Raw genomic sequence first — 13,322 nt, 5'->3', positions numbered from 1 at the left:
AATTGTCATATTGACTACCGCAGTTGTCATATTGACTACCGCAGTTGTCATATTGACTACCTCAGTTGTCATATTGACTATCAAATTTGACTATAGAGAATTGTTATATTGACTACCGCAGTTGTCATATTGACTACCGCAGTTGTCATATTGACTACCGCAATTGTCATATTGACTACCGCAGTTGTCATATTGACTACCGCAGTTGTCATACTGACTACAGCAGTTGTCATATTGACTACCGCAGTTGTCGTTTTGACTACCGCAGTTGTCATACTGACTACCGCAGTTGTCATATTGACTACCAAATTGTACAAAAATTTCGGATCCCAAAATTGACAACCGAAAATTGTTCTATTGACTATCGCGGTTATCGGCTGAAAACTGATTACCAAATAGTCATATAGGATGACTTTTTTCGTTCTGTGTGCTAAGTGTTGGGGTCCTATCCCACTTGCCTGCGCCACATGAGCCACGGTTTTCCTTTACTGCGTCGCCGGCCGTCCCTCGGGATTGGATTCGAAGACTTTCCGGGCTGAAGCGTTGACGTCCATTCGTTCTACAAGACCCAGCCATCTAAGTCCTTTGTTCACAGCTAATCAAATTGAATCAATAAGTGTTGTGACTGTTTAATCCGCGAATTTGCATGTTAACCAAAATTGCTGTCAATGATTCCATAGTTCGAGTTGTTAATTATCCAAATAGCTAATCAGCCAATATTGGGTGATTCGCTCTATTTAACCAGAGCCTGTGACAAAACTTTTTACAGATATAGCAAAATGTGAACAAACTAGCCCCAAAGTTAGTACTGTTACACATAATTCACATGCTTAATGTTTTTACTGTCACTTACAAAAATCTAGTTAGTAACCAAAAAGCTTTCAAGTCGTTGATATTGTTTAATTAGCAAAAGTGCAAGTTCGTATTTTTCAATAAAAAAAAATCGAGCTTTTTTTCGCTTATTATTTTAAATATACAATAAATTGACTGATTAAAAATTGTAAGTGTTATTTCTGTTGTGTTTTCTACAATATTTTTAGTCATTTTAAGGATTTTACAGATATTTATTACAGGCTATGCGTCTCATCAAATAACAGGTTATAAATTACCCTCAAATCGTCAGGTTTTGGCAACTTTGTTGTTTAATTTGTGGATTGTGAAGTTAAATCTGAAAGAATCAGCAAAACTTGTCATTTGAAAAGTACTTATTTTTTTGGAAAAAGCAAGAATGGAGAAATCACCAACGATATTAAAATAAATCATTTGAAACCACTAAAAAACAAAATTAGAGAATTTGCCTTAAAATTAGACGATCTCTTTGATGTAGCCCATCGCGATGCCTTGATTAGATGGAGCCAGAAGATAATGGCTGAAACACATACACGAGTTACGAGTTCAACCATAGGAATTCAATGCATGCTATCACAATGAAGCTTCGACCTCACGTTTCGTTTGACAATCGTAAGGAAAAGAACGTAATGTAACGTAATGTGACTCCAAACGGAAGCTCTAGTTCAATTATCTGAACACTTGCTTTGTCTGACAGCTCATCAGCTATAAAAAAATGTCAATAAACAAAATATTTGCTCTTTGGAGGGATGAAATAATAATAGAAATAATAATAAATGTCATTCAAAGCAACCTCGAAGCAGGCCTAACGTAACGTAGACGAAGCCGAAGCTGAAGCGTGTATGTGTTTCAGCCATAAGGTTTTTCTTTTGAAACAGATAGAAAAAGGTCGTCAAGGTTGTCTGATTGGAGTCGATTTGCGGTTCAGTCGAGCTGAAGAGGAAAAGCCTAAAAAGAATGCAGAGAAAATGAAACGCAGAATTAAAGAATTCTGTTTTGATATCGGTAAACTTTCCTTTCAATATTTTTAGACCTTTTGCTGCTCTTGCTCTAATTTTAAAAGATACTATCGATGAGGAGGAAGCACAAGCGAAAGAGGAGGAGGCTCAAGAAAATGAATATTACCAGCATTTGAGCATTCTACGCATTGGGATGAAATGGGCGTTTCTACATCTCAGGAAACCACAGAAGTTTCTGGACCGTCGTGTAGCAAAAGAATGTCGTGGGGTGAAAGAACTGTTAACAATGAAACTTTCAATGTTATTAGATCGATGTAAGGTATCTGACGGAAATGCTTCTCGCTATAATAGAAGCACTAGGGCAGAATCCAATTAAGTTTGTAGTTTCAAAATCAGCCTTACATTCGAGAAGAAGAAACTTTAGGGAAAAATACACCGCGGACATTCGAAAACGAGTACAAATATCAGAAAATGAAGCAGTGGTTGTTCATTGGGATGGGAATCTGCTACCAGGTATTCTAAAGAGAGAGCAGAATAAACGGATTGCTATATCCTATGGTAAAAACGAACAACTCCTTGGAGTGCTGGTGTGTATGAAATTCTGGAGCAATGGGAAGTTTCACACGCTGTGAAAGCAATGTGTTTTGACACCACTGGTTCAAACACTGGAAAGCTTGCAAAATTTTTCAGCAAATGTTGGATGAGAAGTTGCTTCACCTGACATGTTGTCACCACATTCTTGAAGTTTTACTAAGAGGTATTTTTGACTGTAAATTGGGTTCAATCACTGGACCTCAACCTGATATTTTCAAAAGATTTCAAAATGAATGGTCAAAAATAGACATTAAACGATATAACACAGGCATCAGTGATAAAAATGTTAAAAAACACCTAACCAATGATGTTAAAACCCAGATCTACAGATCTGGTGCTAGATGGAAACGTATTTGGATTTAGAACACTAGGTCCTACTCATCATGCCAGATGGATGGCTAAAGCTATTTATAGTTTAAAAATATATATGTTTCGAAGCCAGTTTAGCATGAGTAATGAAGAACGAACTGGGGGATATATGCGTTTTCAATGTTAAAATTTACTGCAAAGCTTGGTTTAATGCTCAAAGGGCTTATATGGCTCCTAAACAAGATATTGATCTTATGCGTAGTTTTTTCGAGTACTAGAAAATAGACAAGAACATTTCTGAGAAAGCTCTTGCAAATTTTTCAACCATTTATATTATTTGAGTTCAGCGAAAAATCTGAAATGGTCAACATACTTTTGGTAAGCAACGAGGCAGAAGATAACAGAGTTGTAAACTCAAGGCTTCCGAAACATCAACTTAAACAATTTGTAACAGCTGGGTTAAGAAACATTGTCAACAAGGAGACATTGAACTTTTTTAACCGCTTAAAAATAAATGTAAATTGTGTGAAAGAGCCTCTAAATCTTTGGCCCAAAAACCACCATTTTGATGATAGTTTCAAAATAGTTAAATCACTTAAGGTCGTAAATGACATGGCAGAAAGAGGAGTCAAATTAATAACATGTTTTAATGACCTTTTAACAAAAGATGAGGATCAAAAGCAATATGTTCTTCACGTAGTCAGTGAGTGCCGAAAATTGTATCCAAATGTTTCAAAATCCACTTTATGTAAATCTCTAGATTATACGGCAGAAAGGATCTTATACGCAATGTTCAGGAGACTGAAGGCTCTGCAGCCAGGGGAATTTAGAAGGCTACCTTTCTTGTGTATTGGCCAAACTGATGTTGATATTGAGATTCCACTCATCGGGCATGCTTTCTTCCGACCATATTTTGCAGATAAGTTGGTACATGCTCCCTACCAAGTCATCGCCTACTGCGTTAAACAATTCTTACTTAAGTTTGAGGTAGCTATCGTCGCTTAGGTTTAGTGCTTCTATCTCCCTATATCTAGTATTTGACACTTATATTGTAGAAATGTCAAAATTAACATTTGGTTCTCGGTTTGAATAGATTTTACCATGTTCAAAAAATTACATTAAAAGGCATATTTTTTCGCAGCCAGCTTGGATATGACACTCTAGCAATTGAAGTTTTTTTACACTGTAAAAAAAACCTACAATGTGAAGATCAGACACTTTCAAATGACAGTTCAGCGCTAGATATGACACTCTAGTAATTGACGTTTTCACTTTTTAACATCGATTAAATCCCGGAACTGTCAATAAAACCTACAAGGGAAAGATCAGACAAAATTAAATGACAGTTCAGCGCTAGGGAGTGTTTCTTTTTAATATTAAAGATGGCTCTGAGTCAAAAAATTAAAACGTAAAATGTCTCTACTTTTGCTGGCTAATATTTGAAAAAAGACTTAAGCTTAGGCTATTTAAAGGAGTAAAATAAGATTTTTTTGAAAATCAACCTTTTGAATTATTCTAATAGTTGAGGCCCTGAGTATTGAATGATTGAGAGTTAATTTCTTTTAAAACTTGCATTTTATTAAAGTTTCGTTTTTGTAGAAGTTTCCCAGAAAGAAAACAAATAAAAATACTTTTTAAGCTGCAAAGACATTAATTCCTAAACATTGAGCTAACGAGTATTATTTTTCGTCATTTAAATTTATTGAGGAAGGTATTTTGCACATGCGAAAAATTCTGTAGATACCCATAAATTTTCGTTGACATCTGTCAGTAGCGGTTTAAATTTACTAAATTACCACACATGACCTTCAAAAGTATAAATATCATATGGCTCGTATCTTATGCAGATTAAAACCCAAAAAAAGACTTAAGCAAGAAGAACATTAAGTATAATCAACAAAGACCAGCCACGAAACTTAGGTCCCATTTGAATTCTTAACACGTCTTCAGTCGCAATCACGATCATTATCAACATAAAGTCATATTATATACTGCCAGAAGGTAAGTTAAGGTACGAGTACATCATCCACCATTCCACTTCATCATACCCTGATGTACAACTGACTCTACACTATTTTAATGTTTAATCTCAGCAAGAAAATCTTAGTGGCAATTGCCACATAAGTTGCACCTAAATGTTTACTAACCCCTTAACTTTTGGATCACATCAACCGCAAAGAGGTGAATAAGACCAACTACGACGACGATGTGACACGATGAACAACCAACAACAATCACCACAGAGAGAAAGAGAGATGGCGTGTGGTAGAAAGAGAAAGAATAATCACATCAGCCAATCCTATTCCGTAGTCATCACGTTAAGTCCATCCAATTATGCAAGATTCTTATCCCAGATTGGGTATTATGGTATTTCACGAGGTTAAATGTTGGATGAGTTTGTCGTCTTTGCCATTTGACTGTCAGTTATTATCTTATATTCCGAGTTAAGTTGGGAAGGAGCAACAATTGCAAATGGTTACTTAAATGTCTCCACCATAAGGAGTCTATTCCTTCCACAGCCCGCCATCGCTATATAGCCATATCGCCACCGCCATCACCACCTGGTTAGACTTCATATTATTCAAACAAATTGCCAACCCAACCAGTCGGTGCCAGAGCCACAGTGCCATAGTGGAGCTGGAGCCAACTGGCAGAGGTGAACTTCTATATTTCCCCCACACCTAACCCCCATTCTATGGTTTCGTTCTTTACAGAGTGACAGGTATTGTTTACACTGTGAATCTGAACAAAGAATCGATTGCTATATTGTGTTGTAGGTACATATTGCTGATGCAGAGGTAATTTAATTAAAAATCTTGAACTACTGCTGTCGCACGCCATCATCCACAACAAAGTGTTGCATGACTAACAACACAATATTTACCTACCTAACCTAACCTTACCTTAACTACCTCAGCTACCTAAAGCAACAGCTTTACAAAGGTGGCATAAGGTTATATAAATGTACATATCTTAGAAGTTGAAGTTCATAAGTAAAGACCTTTTCTTTGTGAATTCAATGGTTACATAAATATTTTTAGAATGACGACGTTACGCTCAGGAAGTTGAGACACTTTATATTCTAACTTGGCCTTGACGGATGGTGGTTCATGGAGATGAAGCTCTGTTTCTGGATAAACTAGAGAAAGATCTAGAAAATAGCAAATAAATCAGAAAAAGAATAAAGAGTTTAATTATAAAAATTGATTTATATGCATGACAAATGTTCGTTTCTATCGTGTAAATGTAGCATTAAGTTCGAAAAGTATGTGCATATACTTCATTTAGCAAACTAGGTGAGGTTTACACGACACCATTCAATTGCATGAATGTATCTAATGACTGCTCACACTTAGCAATAAGAGTGTGAAGGTCATGGTAAATAGTTTTTTTTTATTTTTTTTTTATATTGCTTTGCTCAATAAATCAATCAGTCAATTGACTGATTGAAAATTAAGAGAGCTGAAGATTGAGATTTTTGCATTACATTGACATTTATATAAATGACAGAAGGTGTATTTGATTAAGAATAAGAAGTTATGTCAGAAATCTAAAGGTGACAGGGATAAATTGATAGTTTGAAGAGATTAAGGGCAGAAAGCTTTAAATTAACCTTCTGCTTTTGACAGATTTCGTAAACGTCAATTTGCCTATCCGTCTTAATGTATGAACTAATATAGCAACAATTAGGATCAAGAGAGAAATTTAACAATCCAAGCAAGCTGATAGTCAATTGAACAGATTTAACATAGTTTAACAGATTCATATTCCCTTAAATTAACGATAAAAGAGACTTTGAAAGTCTATAAAAGGGGCGTAAGCCTCAATTTGACAATTTTGAGTTGATGATATGGAAAAAACAAACATTTTCACATATTTAAACGAAAAGAAGATGGCACTTTTTGTTGTTTCTGTATATTTTTAAAAACTAATTTTAATTCTATTTCGAAGGCTTTAAAGCATCTTGTGCATAAGATACGATTTGTGAACTGTGGATGTTCTCATATTTTGACTTTTTTTCACTTTATTTCTATTCGCAGACAGCGACGAAATGTCAATTTATAATTACACTTTTCAACAAACAAAACAAGAGTGGTATAAATTTGAGGTTAAGTTGAGCGTGAATAATATATTCGTTGCAGTGTGGATGGTATGTGGAACGCAAATAGAATTTGACAGTTCGTAGCAACCACAGGGCAATTCGTTACTACCAAATTGTTTGTATGTACATAATTGCCTTGTTTTAGAGAAAAATGTAAATTATATTATCCTAACATAAGTGTTAATTGGTTTCTTATAATTTAAATGAGTTTTCGTTTAAAATTGACTTTTTGAAATGTGTAAAATCACGTTTGTTCGTCCATTCCTTGTTCGCTTTCAAGGCCTTTAAGTGTCAGTAAACTGTCAGAAAAGGAGTGATAATCACAAATTTTAGATTAAAAAAATAGGTCAAAAGCAAAAATTTGATAAAATTATGAAAATTAAATTATACTTAAAATACTTAAGCATAAGATCTGTCAGATCTGTTTGGAGTGTTCTATTGGTATTCCTTCCAGTTGACCATTGTTGTTCGATTTGTAAAAAAGCGGCTGGGATGCGACTATATTTCAGTTGAAAATCTATTTGTAGTATTTTATAAAGGTTTCTAATGTTGTAAGAAAAAATTTTCAATTTTATTTTCCTAAAAAATACACCACATTTCAAAAACGTTTCCCTCGTTGTATAACATCATTCTGGTGGAAATATCATTTTTTGTTTGTCAAATATTCGATAAAAACTCAAATTCAAAGTTTTTTTTTGTAAATACTTTTGATACTACTAAATTGATACCACTCTGAAAGCCATGGATTTCGATGGTACAGAAATTGAAACTTCAAGAAATATCAACATTTTCAAATTAAATATTTTGACCGATTACAATAACTTTTAATAGGAAACGTTTGGATTGATTCGCTATGTTCTAAAAAGCTATATTCTCCATATGTGAGAAAGGAATATCATGCAAATGTTTCAACTGTCAAAAACTTTAACAGATTTATCCTAGAGTTGATGGAATTGTCACCTGTCAGTTTTCATACATACTTTTCAGTTAAGATACGTCCTTAATTTTTAGTATTGAATCAAAACGTTATGTGTTTGGTGTGTTTTCAGCCTTACGGAGAATTGTTTTCCTCTTATGTGAGAAAGGAAGATTATCAAAATGCTTTATATGTCAAAAACGTCAAATGTCAATAGAGCTGACACCTGTCAGTTTTAATATATACTTATCAGTCAGTGTGATTTTAAATCACATTTGACAATTTTTGACTATCGAATCAAAAGCGTTTCGCGTCATCTGGAGTGTTTTCAGCCTTATGGAGAATTGCTGTAATCATATGCGAAAAAAGAAGATCATGCAAATGTTTCACCTGTCAAAAAATTATATCGGATTTATCCTGCGGTTAATAGAACTGTCACCTGTCAGTTTTTATAAATACTTCTCAGTTTTTGTGAGTTCAAATAAGAATAGTCCTTCATTTTTAGTATCGAACCAAAATGTTTTGTGTTAAGCAGCATTCACATGAGTGCGACCAACGAACGATGAATCCATTGCAAAATGTGAGTTTATATACTTTTGAAGACATATTTCCACACGAATTCTTAAAAAAATGATAGCAATATAGTTTCTATCTAATTTATGATGCATAGTTGTACTTTTCAATATCATACGTTAGTAAATTTAAGAAGTCAAATTTATTTGTCGGGAAAAAAATTGTAGTGGATGCGAACTGTCAAACTTTATTCGCGTTCCACATTATCCACACTCGCAACGAATAAAATAATCGCGCGTACTTACCCTGAAAAAAAACTTTCTTGATTTGGTGTCGGTGGTCAAAGTCAATCTTCATTCGCGACGAATTGAAAACTCTCATGTGAAAGAAATGTCAAAATCCACGAATATTCGTTTATTCCTTGGTCGTTGGTCGTGCTCATGTGAATAATGCTTTTGTGTGTTATCCCTAACGAAAAGTTGTTACGTGAGAAAGAAAGATTATCAAAATGATTTACATTTCAAAAATTTAAAGCAGATTTATCCTCATGTCAATATAACTGTCACCTGTCAGTTTTAATTATTACGAACATAGTTTCGGCCACACTGTTACTAGAACTAAATACATTGTTTCCTGCATTAATTTTATTGTATTTTTTCTTCGATATAAACGCTTATTTTTCAAAAATGTTTATTATGTTTTCAGTTCCTCAAAAGTTAAAATTAAAATCAGTGCATTAAGTTTAACCACAACCGTAAAAAAATCATTCAAAATTCTAAGAAAATATTGTGTAGTAATAAAATCTGAATGTTGAATTAAATTCTGAATAACGAGCAAACAATCACCAAAATAAAAAATAAATAAAATTAAGGCTCAATGTAGGTAAACCGATTATTATTTTTTTGTTGTTTCTTAGAAATCTCAGGGCCACAAAACTTGTTTGCCGCCGCTAATATTCTGTCATTTATTCATTTGTAACAAAATTGAAGCCAATTTAAAGCAAAAACAAAAAAAGCTGAAATAAAACCTTTTAGCAAAGTGTGTAGACCGTATAGATCACTCTTGAATACGAATTTCTCATTAAGTCTTTTGAATCATACATATTACCGATTACCGTCTTGTACCGTCAGGTATCGGCCATATGTGAGTATCATAGGTTTTTGTAGTTGTTTTTTTTTTGGTGGTTGTGAAAATCAAAATAACTTTCCTATAGCTTCAACTTTAACTTAACTCTTTTGACTACTAAATAACTCTGCAGATATTGTAGTGAAGATAAAAGTGAAATCATCTTAACTTTAAAAAGACAGGTAGCAGCTGATGGCAAGGTAAAGGTAATGATATTTCTTTTGTAAGCTCTTGTTATCTCATTGATATGGTTTTTGTTCATTCTTCGGGGAGATGTTGATGGTCTTCAGTTTTTTTTTTAAGGCTGTCATAAGAAGCAAATAAAACAACAAAAAGAAGAGGATACTCATATGCCCCTAATGATGTCGAATCGACGAACGTAGTTAATGTGTAATCAATAAAAGAATTGAGTATTCATTTCCCCCCTTTAGTTAATCCGTTTCACTTTCACTACGTGAGTCGTGTAGTTGTTGAAATCGATCGAAGATGATGGTAAATAGTCTGAATCGATTTTAAACTGCAGATGATATATCGGACGGAGATTCAGTCGCAATGTGAACGTTGCTTTAATTATCAGGAAATTCCATTTTCTTTATGATATTTGGAATATTTTATGCGGTATTTTTAGACTGAAGACTTTTTCTTCCGTATTCTATTAAATAATTTAATAAATTGTTATAATTTTACCTACTTTTCAAAGTTGAACAGAATATTTTCAGACTTGTTTGGTAAGCTTCTCTTTATTTAAGAACTTATGTATATACCTATTTATCTCATAAATTATTTTTGAATTTTCAAGGCCTTAGAATTTTTACAAGTACTGATATTAAATTAATGTTTTTCCTGGAATTCTCAAATGAAAATGAAGCCTCAGGGATAGATGTTAATATTTGAAACATCACGGTTAAAACTGTCTGAAATTCCGCTGAAATAAGTAAGATAAAGTACCTTAACCATTTGTCAAACATTGTGTTAAACTAGTTCCGAGCATCACTGAGCACTCATTATTAATCCTATAATAACATGGTCAATGATTTCGGGGTTTCAAGTTGATAGCGCATATGTATGACAGCTGTCAAATTAATAAAGAAAAATGAAGTGAAATGTTGTCGTCCCCACAATTCTATAACGATGCACGGTGCAAATCTAAGTCCAAATTGAAACATCACTAATTTAATAAATTCCGAAACTTAAGGCTCCATTTTAAATGCCGATGTCGATTTTGAATAAAACACAATTTTTTTTAGGAAATTATTTTTATTTATATTTATTATGATAATGTTGGTATAGTTTAATTATGTATGGAACAAAAAATATCGGCCAAGTGGCTGCAGAAATCTGACGATGAGCCATCATTGAGGTTCAATGAATTTAATGCACCAAATTGTCTCAACCTTAAGCTTTTGAATTGTTGCTGGCTTATTGACGTGCACCCTTTCTTTCAAATAACTTAAAATAAATAAGTTCAACAGTTTGAAATCACAAGATCTTGGCGGCTAATTGACATCGCCACCACATGAGATAACACGGCCATTCAATTTGTCGTGCAAAATAGCCATTCTGTCGTTAAAAGTTCGTTATAACGGGTGTGTTCAAAAATGCAACTAGTTGTACAAGCCATGCCGACAAAACTCCTGCAATGCCTTTATGATCAGAACAACTACTGCAAGAATGCGGCAGAAATACAATATCAAAAACCATTTCATAAATGTCATCTTAATAGGGGCCTATAAAAAAATATGACAGAAATAATTAAGTTTTTTCTTTGAGTTACGCGAGTTTTGGTTTTAAGTGCGTTAACAAATTTTTTTTCAAAATGTCAAGTAAAAATGTTTTGTTAGGACTTATATAAAATGTTTTGAATCTAACAAATTCATTTCTATGTAGTATAAATATTGAATTTCAACTAGTTGCATTTTTGAACACACCCGTTTGAACACACACTAGTTGAATGGAACAAATAATTTCATTCATTTCTATGAAGTATAAATATTATATTTGAACTTATTAATAACAAATCATTTTATTTTTTGCCAAAAATTTCATAAATATTCAATTATTTTACCTGCTCATCTTGTTCTGACATTTTTCTGTAGAGCAGCAACAGAAATGAAAAGACTGCAGGATTGCTCCCATTTCAGCTGTCAGACTGTTCTTTTAAACAGAATTACCGACTGCGGTAATGCAGTGCAATTACATTTATGAACGCAAATCTTATTACTGCTGCATTTTTACATTAATGATCTTATCTCACGATATCGAACACGATTCACAATAATTGCCTGTTCGGACTCAGTTTGGGAAAAATACGGCCCGCCAGTTCATGAACCGCACCAGACAGTCACTCTTTTTGGGTTCATTGAAAATCCACTGTTGCCATTTCTTGTCACCATTCTGACCATTAAAGACGACGACGCTTGAAATTGAAATGTTCAGGAAGCTTTAGTTCTTTAGTCAATAGCACCACACAGACACGGTTTGCTTAAAATGTACGCACATTTGGCCGATTAAATTCAGTGAAAATGATACGATAAGCATTTTGATTTGAACGCAAATTTTCATAATAAGCTTGAATAACTTCAACACGTTTCTCGATAATATAACTTTCCATGGTTCAATTTGAATTAGTCTGAAATTGAGAAATGTCAAATGAAATGCATACAAAAACTTGACGATTATGTGCTGTTTACATCAACCTCAGCCCTTAAAATGTAACTATCTTTTATTTGTCAAATGTTGTTGTTGTTAGTTTCGAGCATCACTAATATCTTAGTAGACAATATTTATCCTATAACAAATACTACATGATTACTTATTTCGTGGTTTCAAGTTGGCAGCGCAGGTATTTGACATCTGTCAAACTCAGCAGCCATTTCAAGAGTCATAATATCTATTAAGCACATGAGCACCACCAACGAAAGAACGAATATTCGCCGATTTTGACATTTTGAGATTTTTTAATTCGTCGCGAATGAAGTTTGACTTTGACAATTGTGTTTTTTTGTGTTTATCATTATTGTGTTTTGTTTTGAAAACAAACGATTGAGAAAATGGGGTCGAAGCTATATTTGTTTTAAAAAAAGTTATTGGTGTCTTTGTTAATAAACAAAACAAGAAAAAGATTTTATGCGCATCCATTTATTGCAAATCGGAAAATTGAAGGAGAATATGTTTACTTAATAAGACTACTGGAAAAATGTCCAGAAGATTTCTTTACATATACATACATAGCCGAACACCATGCACCACCGAAACAAGAATGATCTTTTTAGGTGAAGTACGCTCGATTATTTTATTCATTGCGAATGTGGATAATGTGGAACGCGAATGAAACTTGACAGTTCGTATCAACTACAATTTTTTCCCTACGAATAAACTTGTTTTCTTAAATAATTTATTAATATACTAGTTGACCCGGCGAACTTCGTACCGCCTAACAGTCAATGAATGTCGTGTTAATTTTTAGCTGAACTAATTTAGGCTTTGATGAACGTAAAACAATGATACAAAATAATATATTTATATAGATAAAAACAAAAAAGTATTTTATTATGATGAATGATGATGATGATGGCGAAGGCAAGACGAATCGGAAATTGATTTCATTTTAACTCAAAGGGCATATCCGTTGGGATCATCGGAATCCTTGGAATAAGAACTTCCTCATCTTTAAATTTTCCTTTAAGTTTCGACGCGTGAATCACATTGCTCATCAGTTTTCTTATCACCAAACGCGTTCCATTACACAGTTTTGGTTGGTTTAAATTTCTAAGCATGATGACTACGGAGCCAACTTTAAGTTTCATATTGTGCAGTGGTAAACCAGGCACATCCAAGAAGTTTAAAAATTCAGTTGGAAAATTAGAGGCTTCTTCTTCGTTTGTTACACAATCGATAGATTTGAATAAATATAGAGTACCTACAGTTTGATTTTGAATTATAAAATTGAGGTCAT

Source organism: Eupeodes corollae, chromosome 1, assembly GCF_945859685.1.
Source record: "Eupeodes corollae chromosome 1, idEupCoro1.1, whole genome shotgun sequence".
NCBI classification, from domain to species: domain Eukaryota; kingdom Metazoa; phylum Arthropoda; class Insecta; order Diptera; family Syrphidae; genus Eupeodes; species Eupeodes corollae.
The sequence above is the reverse complement of the archived record's forward strand: the minus strand, read 5'-3'. Positions refer to the sequence as shown.